This window comes from Papilio xuthus, unplaced genomic scaffold (genome assembly GCF_000836235.2).
Source record: "Papilio xuthus unplaced genomic scaffold, Pxut_1.1 DF828142.1, whole genome shotgun sequence".
In the NCBI taxonomy this organism is placed as follows: Eukaryota; Metazoa; Arthropoda; class Insecta; order Lepidoptera; family Papilionidae; genus Papilio; species Papilio xuthus.
The window spans coordinates 6,703,514-6,712,928 of record NW_013530507.1 but is presented as its reverse complement, the minus strand read 5'-3'; the positions used below and the strand labels follow the sequence as shown (position 1 = coordinate 6,712,928).

Genomic DNA, 9,415 nt, shown 5'->3' with positions numbered 1-9,415 from the left:
AGATGCGCTAGGAGATAAGCCGTACGTGCCGTTGCAGCAATAGTCCGCTACCAACCGATATTATGTTTGTATTTATATAATCGTTAATATTAAAAATTACAACAATTGAAAGCAAAATCATTGGTAATTTAATTCTGGCTCATGTTGTTTACATTCTGTTAATTTTAATTTGTTTGCTTATCGATTCGATTATCGAATTAAAATATAGCAGCTTACAAATAAATATTAAAATAAATTAAAACTAAACCAAAGCAAGTTTTTCCTGGAAACAATTGCTATCTTACTAATATTATAAATGCGAATGTTTTGATGGATGTCTGTTAGAAGATATCTCCAGAACACATAAGTCATTAATTAACTTTTTTAAATTCTGCACGGCCCGAGTCTCAGACAAAAGATTTAAAAAAAACTGTATGTGGCCTCTTTTAAATAAACATAATGTTATGGTTATATAAACTATAGCCACGTAAATTGTAGTATGTGGTAGTTGTTGATATTTATAGTTGATGTTGGCACCACTGCCGCCGTGTCTGCGAGCTCTTGTCCTCGCACACGGCGCCTGACGAATGGACGTGTAACAGAAGATTCATTCACTCTCGTCTACAATACATACGAGTATTTCCAAAGTCACGCAGTACATCTTCCACCATATTTTTGTTGCGCTAATTTGACTTTTATAGACATTACTAATTGGTCAGTAAGTCTTAATTCAGATTTAATATGATAACCTATTCGAGGGATTTTAATTGAGTACAATAGTTATTACTATCACCCGCGACTTCGTCCGCGCGGAATTATATTATAAAAAAACAATTAATAGTCTATGTGTTCTATCAGGCTATGTTCTACATTTATGCCAAGTTTCAGAGAGGTGCATGCACCCGTTCTAGACATACCTTATTACAATCATATATCCATCTAAATATTCCTATTTAAAATATTAGTAAGATTATCTAATTCGTGTTAAATCTGAATTATGCAATTCCGCGTGGATATATAAAAAAAACTTAATTAGTGTAGTCCAGCCCACCCATCCATCCATCCTCATCACATCCATCTAAACATTCGCATTTATAATATTTGTAAGTTAAATTAAAAGCAGATCTTAAAGGCATAAATTCAAAAAAATGAATAAATAGTATCCTATGTCCGTCTTCTGGCTCTAAGCTATCTCCTCACCAATTTTCAACCATATCGGTAAAGCCGTTCTTAAGTTATAAATAGTGTAACTAACACGACTTTCTATTAAATATTATATATAGATTATTTGAATACTCGTGAAACCGTGACAAAGTTAGAAATATTAGATTTAACAATATTGTAATAAAGTAGGTGTATTTGCGCTTTTAGTATTTTTACCCGTACAATACAATTTGTCTGCCCTCGAGGCGACCTTTACTATGTGGGTTCAGCCATTTACTAAAATGTAATTTACCTGTTACGTTCGAATACATTAACTGAAATGAAAATGACACGTGAAAAGGAAAAAAGCAAAATAAAACGAAATGGATTTTTACATCTCGATTTAAGCAATCACTTCCCATAACCATCCGTTAAATCAGAAGAATTGCCTGCAAATTTAGTCTTATGGTCTGGCACAATTGGTCCATCTAGAACGAAAATCCATATTATATACTTCTAGCTACGGTAATCTTCTAGTTAATCTATATTATACAATGGAACCTATGTAAACGAGAAGCCCATCGGGGGCCCTTCATCAGCATGAGTGGTACTGGTATTATTTCGCGGACGCGGCCCGTCGCTCACTGAGTGAAGGGCCCCCGATGGGCTTGAAACTAGTCGGTGCCGCCACCGGATGAATATACGTGAGTGTTTTGCCGTGTTTATATATCAGCTTAGTATAATGTCTCACGAAAGTTTGGAACGATTCATGTTTTCTAGGAATACTCGATTGGGTCCAAGGTTCCCCCCTTATGTCTAATTGCCACGCTTGAGTCAATCCAAAAATTGCCCCTTTGGGTCCCCTACTATAAGCACTAGACATTTTCCGGTCCCGAACGAAACTCCATATGTAAGAAACTTGGGTAAGAAACTTCTATAAGTGCGAAAAATATCGCGTTCCCTTGGATTCTCGGTTAACCAGGTTCGACTATAGTTCTGATAAATAAGTTAAGTTTTTCATTACATTGTTTGCTACCGTTACTTTTAGTGAGGAAAACTTTTTCTCTTATTTTACATCAATTTAAAGCTTCAGGGAAACAACTTTCAACTGCTACAAACTGCTGCGGACAAAATCCTTTGTTCCTGTTTAAGTTTTACGGATCTGCTTACATTATAGTTATAAAATATTGTCTATTTAAAATTAATGTTTTAGTTAAATCCTTTATTTTTATTTTGTTTCAAAATATTAATATTTAAGAAGTATGCAAGACTTGACTATGGCCTAATCACCCTTAACTTAGGGTAGACTCAACTCTTGGTGGGGACGTATAGTGAGCTGATGATGATGATGATGATGCTAAAAGACGAAAGGGTATACCCTTTCGTCTTTTAGCATCATCTTTTTGGAACATCTTTGTGGAACTTACAGTACAGTTATCAAGTTCCAACCTTGACTTAGGTACTTTAAGAAGCGAGCCTATCATCTTGTCAAAGACAACACATCTGCAGTTCCTCTGGTATTGTAGACAGGCTTTGTGAACACCTCGGTGTTCCCACTGCTCTTTTGCATCATTATCTTATAATAAAAATAATGAATTTACTGTAAATAAAACGAGGCGAGATATTATAAAGAAACGAAATTTGCCTACATGGTCTTGGTTCTAAGACATAGTGAAAAAGAAGTGGTTGAGACTTGAATAAAGCGACATGTTGACTTACGCCATTTTGTATTTTTACTCTCAGATATAAAGAAGGATTACTTATTGTATAAAATGTATAAAAGTATCATCTGCGTTATATTAAAATTTACATAATTTACTCTGTTATAGGCACGAGATGCTTCAGTTAGCGCGTTATTCATGAGACTGGCTTTTTATGACTTTACTTGAGATAAAAAAAAAAGTTTTTATGATTGCAAAAAAGTATTCATATGTTTACAAAATAAGACGTATTTTTCACCTTCAAGAATTGCCGTAGAAAGACCATTCATGAATTTCAACTATCATAACTCATGTATAAGAAAACTAGCATTAAGCAGGCGACTCCACCCACAACGGTATAAAAAAAACCATAATCAGTAGCCTATATGTTTCTTCAGGCTATGTTCTACATATATGGCAAATTACAACGAGATCCATGTAGCTGTTGTGGAGATATTTTCAAACAAACATCCAAACATTCGCATTTAAAATATTAGTAAAACGTGAGCTTTGTATATTTAAAGTGAATACCTAATAAAAAAACATTATGTTTAAATCGTTTGTAAGGTAGTTATTTCTAAGCAATCGTTTTCAATTCACAGATCCGTTATCTGAGCGATAAGTAACAGTTAGCTGGCCTTAGTCTGTAGGTGCAGCTATAAATTTTCTCTCGCCACTTACAGAGCCACCGCTATCGCCAGCGGAGGATCCCGGTATAACGGTCGCCTAAACTATATTTTTGAAACCTTGTCTGCGTTTTAAATCTATGTATTACTAAAAAAAAAACAGTGTTACATTATATATTTTTTAGTTATTTACAGAATTATAATTACTTTATCAAGCTGTATAAAGAATATTCAATGAATAAATTAAACAGTAAAATGTAAAATACGCTTTTAGTATTTTAACGACGCCATTAAGTATTCAACAATAGTTCTAAAGACAATAAAGGGACTCATAGTTCAGTCTGTAAAGGTCAATGCCCTACAGACTACGTTTATTACATTGTTATTGTTTCGACAAAATAAAAGCAATAAATACACATGAAATAGTTAAAAAGGTTTTATTTCACTTGTATTTTGCGAACATTTAAATTGCACAAAGTTTTCCTTTGTAAAATCTTATATCGTAATTTAGAAATTTACATTACGATGCACATTTCTATTAATGTTAACTTTTAAAAATATTTCACAATAATATTTTAAGTACATAACACTAAAAACTAAAGTAATAAAAACAAATGACCATACAAAGAAGTAAAAACGCTTTACTATCTGTGCTGTGCATCTTCGAAGACTTGAAAAAGGTCACTTGAGCATTTGAAATTTATAATTAGACTAGCTATTGTATGCGACTTAGTCCGCGCGGAATTAAAAAAAAAACTTAATAAGTCTATGTGTTCTTCCAGACTATGTACTGCATTAGTGATCCATTGAGCCCTTGCAGATATATCTTCTAACAAACATTCATCTATCTAAACGTTTGCATTTGCAATATACTGTACTAGCTGTCGCCTGCAACTCCGTCCGCGGAAAATTAAAAAATAATTATTAGTAGCCTATTTGCTCTTTCAGACTATGTTCTATATCTATTGCAAATTTGAGCTAGCTTTGAGCTAGATTCATGCAGCCGTTCGTTTTTATATATATTCGCATTTATAATAAGAAATAAGACAAATGTTCTGTTTCATTAACTATTAGCAAAATAAAATCCAGTTTCGTAGTCAAATAGTTTTGCGAGACGTGAAACACTCCGACAGCTCGTACGCTCATTCAATCTTCGCACAAAGTTACAAATTTCAATCGTAAAGCCGATTTCGGTGGCCAACAACTCGGAAATTTGTCGATTTGGCAGAGACCCATGTCAATCTACCTTGTCAGCCAGCCGCCATTTTGTTTTGTTGATGCTTACAGATTATGTTTAGGTGCAATTTTTCTAAACTAACCTTTACTAAATTTCAATAGAAAAATAATATTTTCCCCAGCATTTTGATATAAAAAACCAAGAGCTTGAAATCTTATCGACGAGGACCAAGGATCAATTTGGTTAAGACTATGACTAAAATTAATATTTGTTCAACAACTTCGATAATGTTTTTAATTTTATAAAAGATTATGTAGAGATTCTTCTGATTAATTATCTTCATGTTATAGGTATACAGTATATATCTTATATTCCTTTTTCATTTTAATTAAATCTTGTAAAACAACGCGTACGAATTCTAACCCTTGTTATGAAGCCTGAAAAAACGATTGTAATTTTGAACGATGGATGAAATTACTTTCTCGTTCGAAGGCTTCCTTATTTTATTGGGTTAATTTCAAGAAATTCTATATTTCTGCCGTTGATTTATATTTTTAATACAATGAGAAATTTTATGTTTTCCCATGCTATAGTTAATCTAAACGCATTTGATTTTTTTATTCAACTTTTCATTAGTTTATTTTGTCAAAAAGACAATATTAATGAAGTTCAAAGTCGGAAATAATTCTGCCAGATAAAGAAGAAGAACCATTTTAAATAAACAAGTGCTTAGAAAACCAAGCACGAAAAATTTGACACTAGCCAGAAAATATGTCAAAATTAGTACATGCTTGGTGTACTTTACGCCCGGTAGGGGCGCTGCACAAATTATCGATGACGTCACGAAAACGTTCTTACGAACATTCTTACTGAGTCTCGATTCTTGGTACTACAATACCTATAGTATCACAATAGCATTGTGTTACACTAAACTTGTAACTAAAATGTTTCGAGCTGATTAACCCGAGAACTTATATCAGTTGAATCGGGTCGGGTTCCACTCACGCACTCCATTAAAGACGATACGAGCTATTGAGCCCTTAGTTACGCGGACAAAGGTCGGAAAGCCTCCATTAAATGTTTCCGAGGAACAACCGCTTAGTAAAACTATACATGTATAAAAACATTTTGATACATTTTTAATGCTGCATGATTTTTGTGTGTTCTTAATAGGACCTGTTTAGTCTAATTTTAATCCGTTCCCACTCTTTTCTTGTAAGGAAAGGATGAAAAGAGAAATTGGTTTTAACGGAGGAGGAGATAAATATTATCTTCTGTGCGTCCCTTGCGTGGATTAAAGGACGCATTTGCAATTGTGGATGTCTTTGGGCAGCTGACGTTTCGCTACTTTGCTTATTCAGGTGGCCGCTTGAAATAAAAAAATCCAGTAGAGTCAAATTTCCAATATCCTAAGCATGGGAAATCATTTTCAAATGTGGTGATCTATGGGCATTGTTCGCTATTTCAGCGAATTCAGATTCGCTACTTTATTATATAAAAAAAGATTATTATCATATTTCTTTCAAAGAGTATTATAATGACACGTTGTATGGATTTGTATTTGTACATGTTTCGGATGTGAAAACCCACGGTTACTGTCTATTTGGAGTCTAGCCTTGCCATTTAAACAGTCAATAACATTGTCTCCAAATATCTCATTTCAACTGCACAAGATAACCTCATAGACATGACATCTGAACTCCTCGAACTTTGACAACTTTATTACACCTGTAGTACAAATGATTGATGACTAGACGAGATACCGAGAGATAATTCACAACATCGGTATGTCACCGAACAACCGTGGAAGCTGCCAGTTTGTAATTTGTCTAAATCTCAACCACAATGTAACATATTTCAACACATTGTAGGGATCATTCCTATTTAAATTAAACAACCACATAACTCACGCTCGTAACCCAGAGGGGTAGGCAGAGTCCATAGATTTCTATTAAACTTGATCCTAACACATCTCTCACTTCTACATACATTTATGCATACATAGATTTAAATTGAAGTCTCAACAGTTATCAGTGCAGCCAATAAAGCTGCAGTTTCCAGGCAAATTACATTCCGGCGGCATTCACGATCTGTCGTTGACATAACAAAGACGAGATATTATCGCCGATCTCAACCGCAAGAACATCAATATCAGACATATGTAACCCTCTTATATACATCTTATATTGATGTTCTTGTATGTATAGAGCAGTTAAAGTGGACGTAGTACAATGTGTCCGTTACGGTCATTACGTGAATACTCTGTGAGGTAATGGATGTTCAATCATCATTCACTTCGTTCTTGATTAAGCATCACATATTAATTAAGGAAATATTCATAGAAACCATCGCAGTAAGCTACAATTTATGGATATTATTTAACTTTTTATTAGTGTTATACCAGGGTAGCGTGGCCGAGCGGTCTAAGGCGCTGGTTTAAGGCACCAGTCTCTTAGGAGGCGTGGGTTCGAATCCCACCGCTGCCAGACTTTTTTTAACTTTTGATTTTTCCAGGCAAAAAACCTACACAAAAACATATCGTCACCCCTTTACATCTATTCAGAAGAACACAGATAACTGTATGCTGCTTTGTACCAGTATTTTAAGATCAAATATTAAGGGTTTTTTTTTTATTAGAAAGTAGAGGTATGTAGAGTAACATAGTCTTTTTTAAATAGGTTTTTAAACCCCGAAAATATTACGAAGTCCTTGGCAACATTTAGAAGGTTAATAAAATTCTCTATCTTTTAAATGGTATTTTAAACTATATAAGAAATTAAAGTCATATAAAATTTAAAGATCAGTAAACAGCTACTTTGTTAAACTGAAATGAAAATTCAATGCAATTTTCCATTTGGCACAGGAAACAACATTCGCAGGCTCAAATATATTATTACTTTCGTATTCTTTTCATATTACTCCCGTACTGTTTTTATGAATTTTTATTATAACCTGGAGTATAAAGTAACATAAAAAACATTAATTTGATAGTATATAAGAATAAGTATGGTATATAAGTAAGATAGATTAAATAAATTTCTCGATTTATAAGACTTTAGGAAACTCCAAGACCAGGAGGGAGCGTGGAATCGAGGAAAGTGAAGACCATTGTCGGAGGGCATGGTCCATTTTCCCATGGTGCCAGTTACTAGTTTTTATTTTATATTTTTATGTTATTTATTATATTATATATTTCGATTATATTTTGTAACATTTCCAACCCATAAGAGTAAACAAAATGAAACATACAAAAACATAATTTCAGTGGGATCCATTCAGTCGTTCTGGAGATACCTTCAAACAAATATCAAACCATCTGTCCAGACAGAAGATAGTATGATTTTAATTAAATTTGAACTGACTGAAAATTATAGTAAAATACATATAAATCAGCTAAACACGTACATTCGTCCAGTGGCACCGACTAGTTTCGAGCCCATCGGGGGCCCTTCGTCAGGGTGAGTGGGACTGGTATTACTTTGCGGACGCAGCCGGTCTCTCAGTCTGCGTGAGTGAATGTCTCACGAAAGTTTTAATAATTTATAGTAAAATTCATTTAAATATGCATAGAGTAATAATCACATTTCAATATAAAAATAACATGAACCAATAAAAATAAAGCTGACGCGTGTACAAAAGAGTTTCTTTTCCCAAAAGGAAAGCTGAATTTTCTGTTAAGTTGCCGGACGTTTAAATAAGTTACATTTCTCTTGCTTGGATTTATTCCATTTTTCTCCACATTTCACATGTTTATTGTATTATTTCCGCGGAACGACTTTGGCGGTCTTTTGTTATGATTTCTTTGAGGTTTCATTTAATCTATAGGGAATTCTTTCATGTTTTTTCTAACAACTAAAATCATACCAATAAACTAACTAGTGCCCGCAAGTTCGTCCGCTTTAAGACTGAATTTTGAATAAACCAGCAATTATGTTGGAGCTAAAAGAAAAATATATCTTCTTAGTTTTCACACGTAAAGTCTAAAGTTATCTAACATCTTTAGGAGATTAATTTGGTAAAAACCTTTCTTTGTTTGAAATCGCTCGTCAAATATCAAATCACTAACCGTGGGCTTCTGAGACCAACATCTGTTTAACATATATTGTTATCTCTGTTTTGTTGATATGTTTTACACAGAGATTTTGATGTCCCAAACCCACTATAAGCCCAGTCGTTTGAGTTGTGAATTAATAAATCAGTCAGACATTCAATCATATAGTCTGTCAGTTATTCCTTAAATACAGATTAAGACAGTATATTTACTCCGCTGTCGCATCGACCCAAACTGGGTCTTGGCCTCCGACACAAGAGATCGCCAAAGTCGCCTGTCTTTCGCCTTCTCCTGCCAGTCCATCGCTTGTAGCTCCCGCAGATCCAGCTCTACGGCGTCTCGCCAGCGGTACCTGGGCCGACCGATGGGTCGGCGGCCAGTTGGGATCCCGAGATATGCTGCTTTGGCCTTTCGATCTTCCCCCATACTCATGAGGTGGCCCAGCCATCGGAGTATGTGAGCATTTGCTTCTCCGATGATATTCGGCTCACCCACCAGCGTCTCAATTTCCGCGTTGTAGCGGGTTCTCCAGCTGCCGTCTTCTCTTTGTGTTGGGCCCAGGATCTTTTTTTTTTATAGGGATACAATGATACATTATCGCTTGTCAACACAAACAACTAAAGCACTCCATTATAATAAAAGCTAAGAGAATTTCCGTATTTTGTAAATGACGAGAATCTCTCAACGAAATACATCGGAAATCACTTAGAGAATTGTTCAATTATTAAGCGAATTACGT

At 34.5% G+C, this 9,415-nt stretch overlaps 1 non-coding gene across 1 annotated transcript; it reads left to right on the top strand.

Moving 5' to 3' along the window:
• The first annotated feature begins 7,029 nt into the window (after positions 1–7,029).
• TRNAL-AAG (transfer RNA leucine (anticodon AAG)) lies at positions 7,030–7,111 on the top strand. Its single transcript has one exon. It is a non-coding gene; the product is annotated as a tRNA-Leu (tRNA).
• The last annotated feature ends 2,304 nt before the right edge of the window (positions 7,112–9,415 follow it).